Source organism: Helianthus annuus, chromosome 2 (assembly GCF_002127325.2).
Source record: "Helianthus annuus cultivar XRQ/B chromosome 2, HanXRQr2.0-SUNRISE, whole genome shotgun sequence".
In the NCBI taxonomy this organism is placed as follows: domain Eukaryota; kingdom Viridiplantae; phylum Streptophyta; class Magnoliopsida; order Asterales; family Asteraceae; genus Helianthus; species Helianthus annuus.
In genome coordinates, this window is record NC_035434.2 from 169,628,693 (window position 1) to 169,635,702 (window position 7,010).

Sequence of the window (7,010 nt, forward strand, 5' to 3'; positions counted from 1 at the left end):
AAATCCTCCAAATTCGAGACAATTTACTGAAAGCTCGGAGTCGTCAGAAAAGTTACGCCGATAGACGACGCAAGCCTCTTGAATTTGACGTTGGCGATCACGTACTCCAAAAGGTATCACCTTGGAAGGGTGTGATCAGATTCAGCAAGAAAGGAAAGCCCGCGCCTCGATATGTTGGACCCTTTAAGATTCTGGAAAGGATCGGAAAAGTGGCCTACATACTCGAACTACTGGAGGAACTTAGCAACGTTCACCCGACTTTCCACGTTACGAACCTCAGAAAGTGTCTGGCTGAGCATGATTTACAAGTTCCACTGGAGGATCTTCAAGTGGACGAAACATTGCACATCGTGGAGAAGCCTGTCGAGATCATGGACCGAGAAACCAAGAAGCTCAGGCGCTCACGCATTCCCATTGTGAAGGTTCGCTGGGAAGGCAAATGAGGCGCAGAGTTCACCTGGGAACTCGAAAGTGACATGAAGGCGAAGTACCCGCAGTTGTTTGTTACGGCTGAAGCCTAATTTCGGGACGAAATTCCCTTAAGTAGGGGAGGCTGTAACACCCCGTGTTTCGAAAGTCAAAGTCAAAGTCAAGATTGAAGTCAAAGGAAGAAAAGATTGCTAATTGCGATCTGTCACTCCTTGCTCAATTATTGATTTGACTTCTTTGACTTGTAATCGAATCTTTTATTTTAATTGCTTTAGTTGTATTATGTGGAGTATCTGTGAATAATCGAGGTTTTATCTATGTTTTATCGATGTTTTATCGCTTTATCGCTTATCGCATCGCAATCGCATTCGCATTCGCAACTCGCATTCTGCGTTCTAGATATTGTTTTACGTGTGTGTGTGCTATTTATGTGTTACTTGTCACACCCCCAATATCCACCTGCGGAGTATCACCGCTTGGGAGCGGGACTGACCAGGATCAAGCCACCAATCATATAGAACATTGTATAAAGTAAAGATAATTGTAGTTAAACCAAACCAAATCCATATGAAAGGTGTTCTAAAACATAAGTAGGTTATCACTGTTTAGCGGAAGCGTATAATAAAAACCCAACATAATTGAGTACGAAAAGTCATAAGTGTTTAATAAGACAATCATGATCCAAGCCCACAACGACCAGCTCCTCCCGGTGCAAGCTCCATGTATCTAACGACCTGCAAGGCATGTAACAGAGGATCAACAACTAGTTGAGCGAGTTCACAGAAAGTAAATGCGTAATAGTATATTCGTTTGTAACATGTGGCTCTACTGGGCCGATAGTACGTTCTATTGGTGGGGGCTTCCCATGTTGTATAACCACTAGACTATTCGTAACCATAAGTGTTCTACATATCCCGAGAACAGTAACACATACAAGTTTACGTAGGTTTTACGTAAGTAATCCTTCACAACCGAGGATAGGGTACGCGGGGGTTTACGTAGGTTTTACGTAAGTGCCTGACACAACCGAGGCAGTAGTGAGTATAAGTTCACGTAGGTTTTACGTGAGTGTCCTTCGCAACCTGAGGACAGTGAGCAATACAAGTATACGTAGGTTTTACGTATGTGTCCTGCACAACCGAGGATGATGGTATGGTAGTCTAGTAACAGTGTAAGTACGGTTCTTATTCAATCTCAATCCTTTAATCCCAATTCCCGTGCCCTGGGAATCCCATGCCTTAGTAAAAGTGTGAACTCACCTGGGTTTGCTCGGTATGCTAAGTTAAGTGCTCACAATAAATCAGTCAAGCCCTATAGTGCACGCATACTCAATCAGTTCACGTTCGTAACATTTCGCATGCAAACAATATCAGAGAGTGTTTTTTGACAGTTGATATCATTTAACGCACATCAGTTAATCATGTTCAAACAATCCATGTTATACATAAAGGTCTTATTGTAATTTATTCTAATATGACCGTCCAGTAATTCACTTAACAGAATTAGCATCCAAATCAGAACTAACAAACTGATGGGGTTTACAGAACTAACAAGGTTAATTAACTAACAGAGTTAATAACTAATAGAGTTACATAACGTTAACTGAGTTCATGGAATAACAGAATTAATCCACTTAATTGGAATACTAAACAGAGTAAGTCAGTTAACCCAGTTAGCAACTTAACAGAGATAACATCTACCAGAACTGATAATTAACTGAGTTTGCTGAACTAACAGGGTTAATAAGTTTTAACAGAGTTACAGTACCATCACACACGATGAAATTTCATGTGCCGAAAACATGTTTGGCGAAATCCCTTACCCAGCGAAATCACTTGGGCCGAAATCCCCAAGTTGTTTTCGTTGAGGTGGGGTTTTCGTTGGGTGGAGGGTTTTCGTCGGGTCCACCAATCATCAACAACATCATTACCAGTTACATAAATACAGGAACCCTAATGGCCATCTATCCAACAGTTACAGATCAATCATCAGCATAAACATACAACCAGATCAACTCATAACAAATCCTCAATCACTAAACTAACATGATTAGAGACCTATAAATCCTCAGATCCATTCTAAGCAATTCATGTTAGAAACAACAGACTCCATTTATACATGTAACCAATCGATTACATGATGCCTCATCAAACACCATTAACAAGTTAACATGCCCACGTATTCCAGATCACATTCATATCATCCAACAACAATCATATCGACCCTAGACTCTACATCATCATCCAGTTTCACATACAATAATATAACCGATCTTATCATGCATATAAAACTCGAAGCATCATAAACATCCATAAAGAACCATCGTTTATTTAACGGTGGAAAATACTAACCGAACAAGGAATGATCAATCCAGGGGAAAACCTAACTTCAAACAAAGTGAAGGCAGCCGTCGGGTTCAAGGAAACAAGAGAGATTGTGATAGGTGGTTAGGGTTTGCCGATTAAAACTATCGTGTAAAGGCTGTGCTCGAATTATTATAACCGGACGTTACTGGGCCAAGGCCCATTCTGTTTTCGTTGGTCAGAAGGTGGACGAAAACACTTAGGTGTTTTTGAACATGATGTGTTTTCGGGTGGGGGCATTTGGGTTGGGGTGATTTCGTGAGGGAATGTTTGACATGAGCTCCATTTAATTACCCAACAACACATATATTAACCAACCCACCATCATATACATAACGTTCATACACATTTACACAACACATGTATTGCACATCAATATTTACAAACACACTTACAAATAAAATAAGTACGAGGTTAAATCGAGTAGAGACCTTGAAAACTCGGGTTGTCACATTATCCCCAACTTAAAAGAAATTTCGTCCCGAAATTTGGCATGCGTTTACTGAGGAAGCTAGGTAAGTTGTTTCGTTTACTGGTTTTCCTGGAGTGTCACATCATCCCCCCGTTGATTTGGAATTTCGTCCCGAAATTCTGTAGTAGCTTCAGCCTCAGTAGTGGTTGCATTGGTTTCGAATAATTGGGGGTACTTTTCTTTCATTTGGTCTTCGCGTTCCCAGGTGTACTCTGGGCCACGTCGGGAGTTCCAACGAACTCGAACAAGAGGGATTCTCTTGTTTTTGAGGACCTTAACATCCCGGTCCGTGATTTCAACTGGTTCCTCGACGAACTGCAACCGCTCATCGATAGTGAGTTCCTTGAAAGGAACTATGAGGGTCTCATCTGACAGGCACTTCTTCAGATTCGACACATGAAATACATTGTGAACTGCACCGAGTTCAGCTGGTAGGTTTAGCTTGTAGGCCACTTTGCCTATTTTCTCAATAATCTCGAACGGTCCGACATATCGCGGATTTAGTTTGCCCCGTTTGCCAAAACGAACCACACCCTTCCAGGGTGAGACTTTTAATAAAACCCGGTCCCCGACCTGAAATTCCAACGGTTTCCTACGCTTGTCCGCGTAGGCTTTCTGACGGTCGCGTGCTGCCGCCATGCGTTGTCGTATCTGTGCAATCTTTTCCGTGGCGTCCACCACAATTTCTGGACCCGTGATCTGACTATCCCCACCTCTGCCCAACAGAGAGGTGACCGGCATTTACGCCCGTACAATGCCTCGAACGGAGCGGCTTGTATGCTAGTGTGATAATTGTTATTGTATGAGAACTCCACCAAAGGGAGATGCTTTTCCCAACCGTTGCCGAAATCAATAACACATGCCCGAAGCATGTCTTCAAGAGTTTGGATCGTTCGCTCAGACTGCCCATCCGTCTGAGGGTGATACGCTGTGCTCATGTCTAACCGTGAGCCGAAAGATTTATGCATCGCTTGCCATAGCTCTGACGTGAATCGTGCATCCCGATCCGAAATGATGGAGGTGGGCACCCCGTGCCTTGAAACAACTTCTTTAAGATAAACGTCTGCGAGAGTGGAGAACTTATCCGTTTCCTTAATAGCCAGGAAGTGTGCAGACTTGGTGAGTCGATCCACGATCACCCATATAGTATCATTCCCACGCTGGGATCTGGGTAGGCCTGTAACAAAATCCATGGAAATTTCTTCCCATTTCCATTGCGGTATCTTGGGCTGCTGAAGTAGGCCCGCTGGTTTCTGATACTCCACTTTGACTTTTACACATGTCAAACACTTTCCAACGTAAGTAGCGATGTGGGCTTTCATGCTAGGCCACCAGTATGTTGTTTTGAGATCGTGGTACATTTTATCCGACCCTGGATGTACCGAGTAGCGGGACTTGTGAGCTTCGTCCATTACCAGCTCGCGTAAACCGCCAAAAAGTGGGACCCAAATACGCCCTGTTACATAGTAGGCGCCGTCTTCCTTTTGTTCCATTCGTTGCCTTGAGCCGTGTAAGGCTTCAGCTTTGACGTTTTCAGGATTTAATGCTTCCATCTGAGCAGTTCGTATCTGCGCGGGAAGACTGGACTGAATAGTGAGCTGCAAAACTCGTACACGCCTAGGTAGAGTGTCTTTCCGACTGAGAGCGTCAGCCACAACATTGGCTTTGCCTGGATGATACTTAATAGCGCATTCGTAATCGTTAAGTAACTCGACCCATCGTCGTTGACGCATGTTCAATTCCTTCTGCTTGAAGATATGCTCGAGACTCCTGTGATCGGTGTAAATAGTGCACTTGGTACCGTACAGGTAGTGTCGCCATATCTTGAGCGCGAAAACAACAGCTCCCAGCTCTAAATCGTGCGTCGTGTAGTTCCGTTCATGAACCTTGAGTTGACGAGAAGCGTAGGCAATAACTTTATCCCGCTGCATCAATACACAACCAAGCCCCTGTATCGATGCGTCACAATAAACCACAAAATCATCCGTGCCCTCTGGCAGTGAGAGAATAGGTGCGCTGCATAGCCTATCCTTTAAGTACTGAAAAGCAGTCTCTTGTGTATTACCCCAACGATAGGTAACACCTTTCTGTGTCAACATAGTAAGCGGCTGTGCAATCTTGGAAAAGTCTTTGATGAATCGTCTGTAGTACCCCGCCAAACCCAAGAATTTGCGTATTTCTGTCGGTGTACGCGGTGCAGGCCAGTTCCTGATCGAATCTACCTTGGATGGATCAACATGAATCCCATCCCTGTTCACCACATGGCCTAGGAAGTGGACTTCACGAAGCCAGAAGTCGCATTTTGAAAACTTGGCGTACAATTGCTCCTTTCGAAGAAGTTCCAAGATAAGTCGTAAGTGCTGCTCGTGTTCCTCCTGACTCTTGGAGTAGATCAGGATGTCGTCGATGAAAACAATGACGAACTTGTCTAGATAGGGTTTGCACACCCTGTTCATAAGATCCATGAAAACTGCAGGCGCGTTCGTTAACCCAAATGGCATGACAAGGAACTCGTAGTGACCGTAGCGAGTTCTGAAAGCGGTTTTAGAGACGTCCTCATCTCGGACTCTCAGCTGATGATACCCTGACCTCAAGTCTATCTTAGAGTAGTAACTCGACCCCTGCAACTGGTCGAATAAGTCGTCAATACGAGGGAGAGGATAACGGTTCTTCACTGTGACCTTGTTCAGTTCGCGGTAATCGATGCACATCCTGAACGTGCCATCCTTCTTTGACCTTGTTCAGGCGCGTTCGAAAACATGTTTGGCGAAATCCCTTACCCAGCGAAATCACTTGGGCCGAAATCCCCAAGTTGTTTTCGTTGAGGTGGGGTTTTCGTTGGGTGGAGGGTTTTCGTCGGGTCCACCAATCATCAACAACATCATTACCAGTTACATAAATACAGGAACCCTAATGGCCATCTATCCAACAGTTACAGATCAATCATCAGCATAAACATACAACCAGATCAACTCATAACAAATCCTCAATCACTAAACTAACATGATTAGAGACCCATAAATCCTCAGATCCATTCTAAGCAATTCATGTTAGAAACAACAGACTCCATTTATACATGTAACCAATCGATTACATGATGCCTCATCAAACACCATTAACAAGTTAACATGCCCACGTATTCCAGATCACATTCATATCATCCAACAACAATCATATCGGCCCTAGACTCTACATCATCATCCAGTTTCACATACAATAATATAACCGATCTTATCATGCATATAAAACTCGAAGCATCATAAACATCCATAAAGAACCATCGTTTATTTAACGGTGGAAAATACTAACCGAACAAGGAATGATCAATCCAGGGGAAAATCTAACTTCAAACAAAGTGAAGGCAGCCGTCGGGTTCAAGGAAACAAGAGAGATTGTGATAGGTGGTTAGGGTTTGCCGATTAAAACTATCGTGTAAAGGCTGTGCTCGAATTATTATAACCGGACGTTACTGGGCCAAGGCCCATTCTGTTTTCGTTGGTCAGAAGGTGGACGAAACACTTAGGTGTTTTCGAACATGATGTGTTTTCGGGTGGGGGCATTTGGGTTGGGGTAATTTCGTGAGGGAATGTTTGACATGAGCTCCATTTAATTACCCAACAACACATATATTAACCAACCCACCATCATATACATAACATTCATACACATTTACACAACACATGTATTGCACATCAATATTTACAAACACACTTACAAATAAAATAAGTACGAGGTTAAATCGAGTA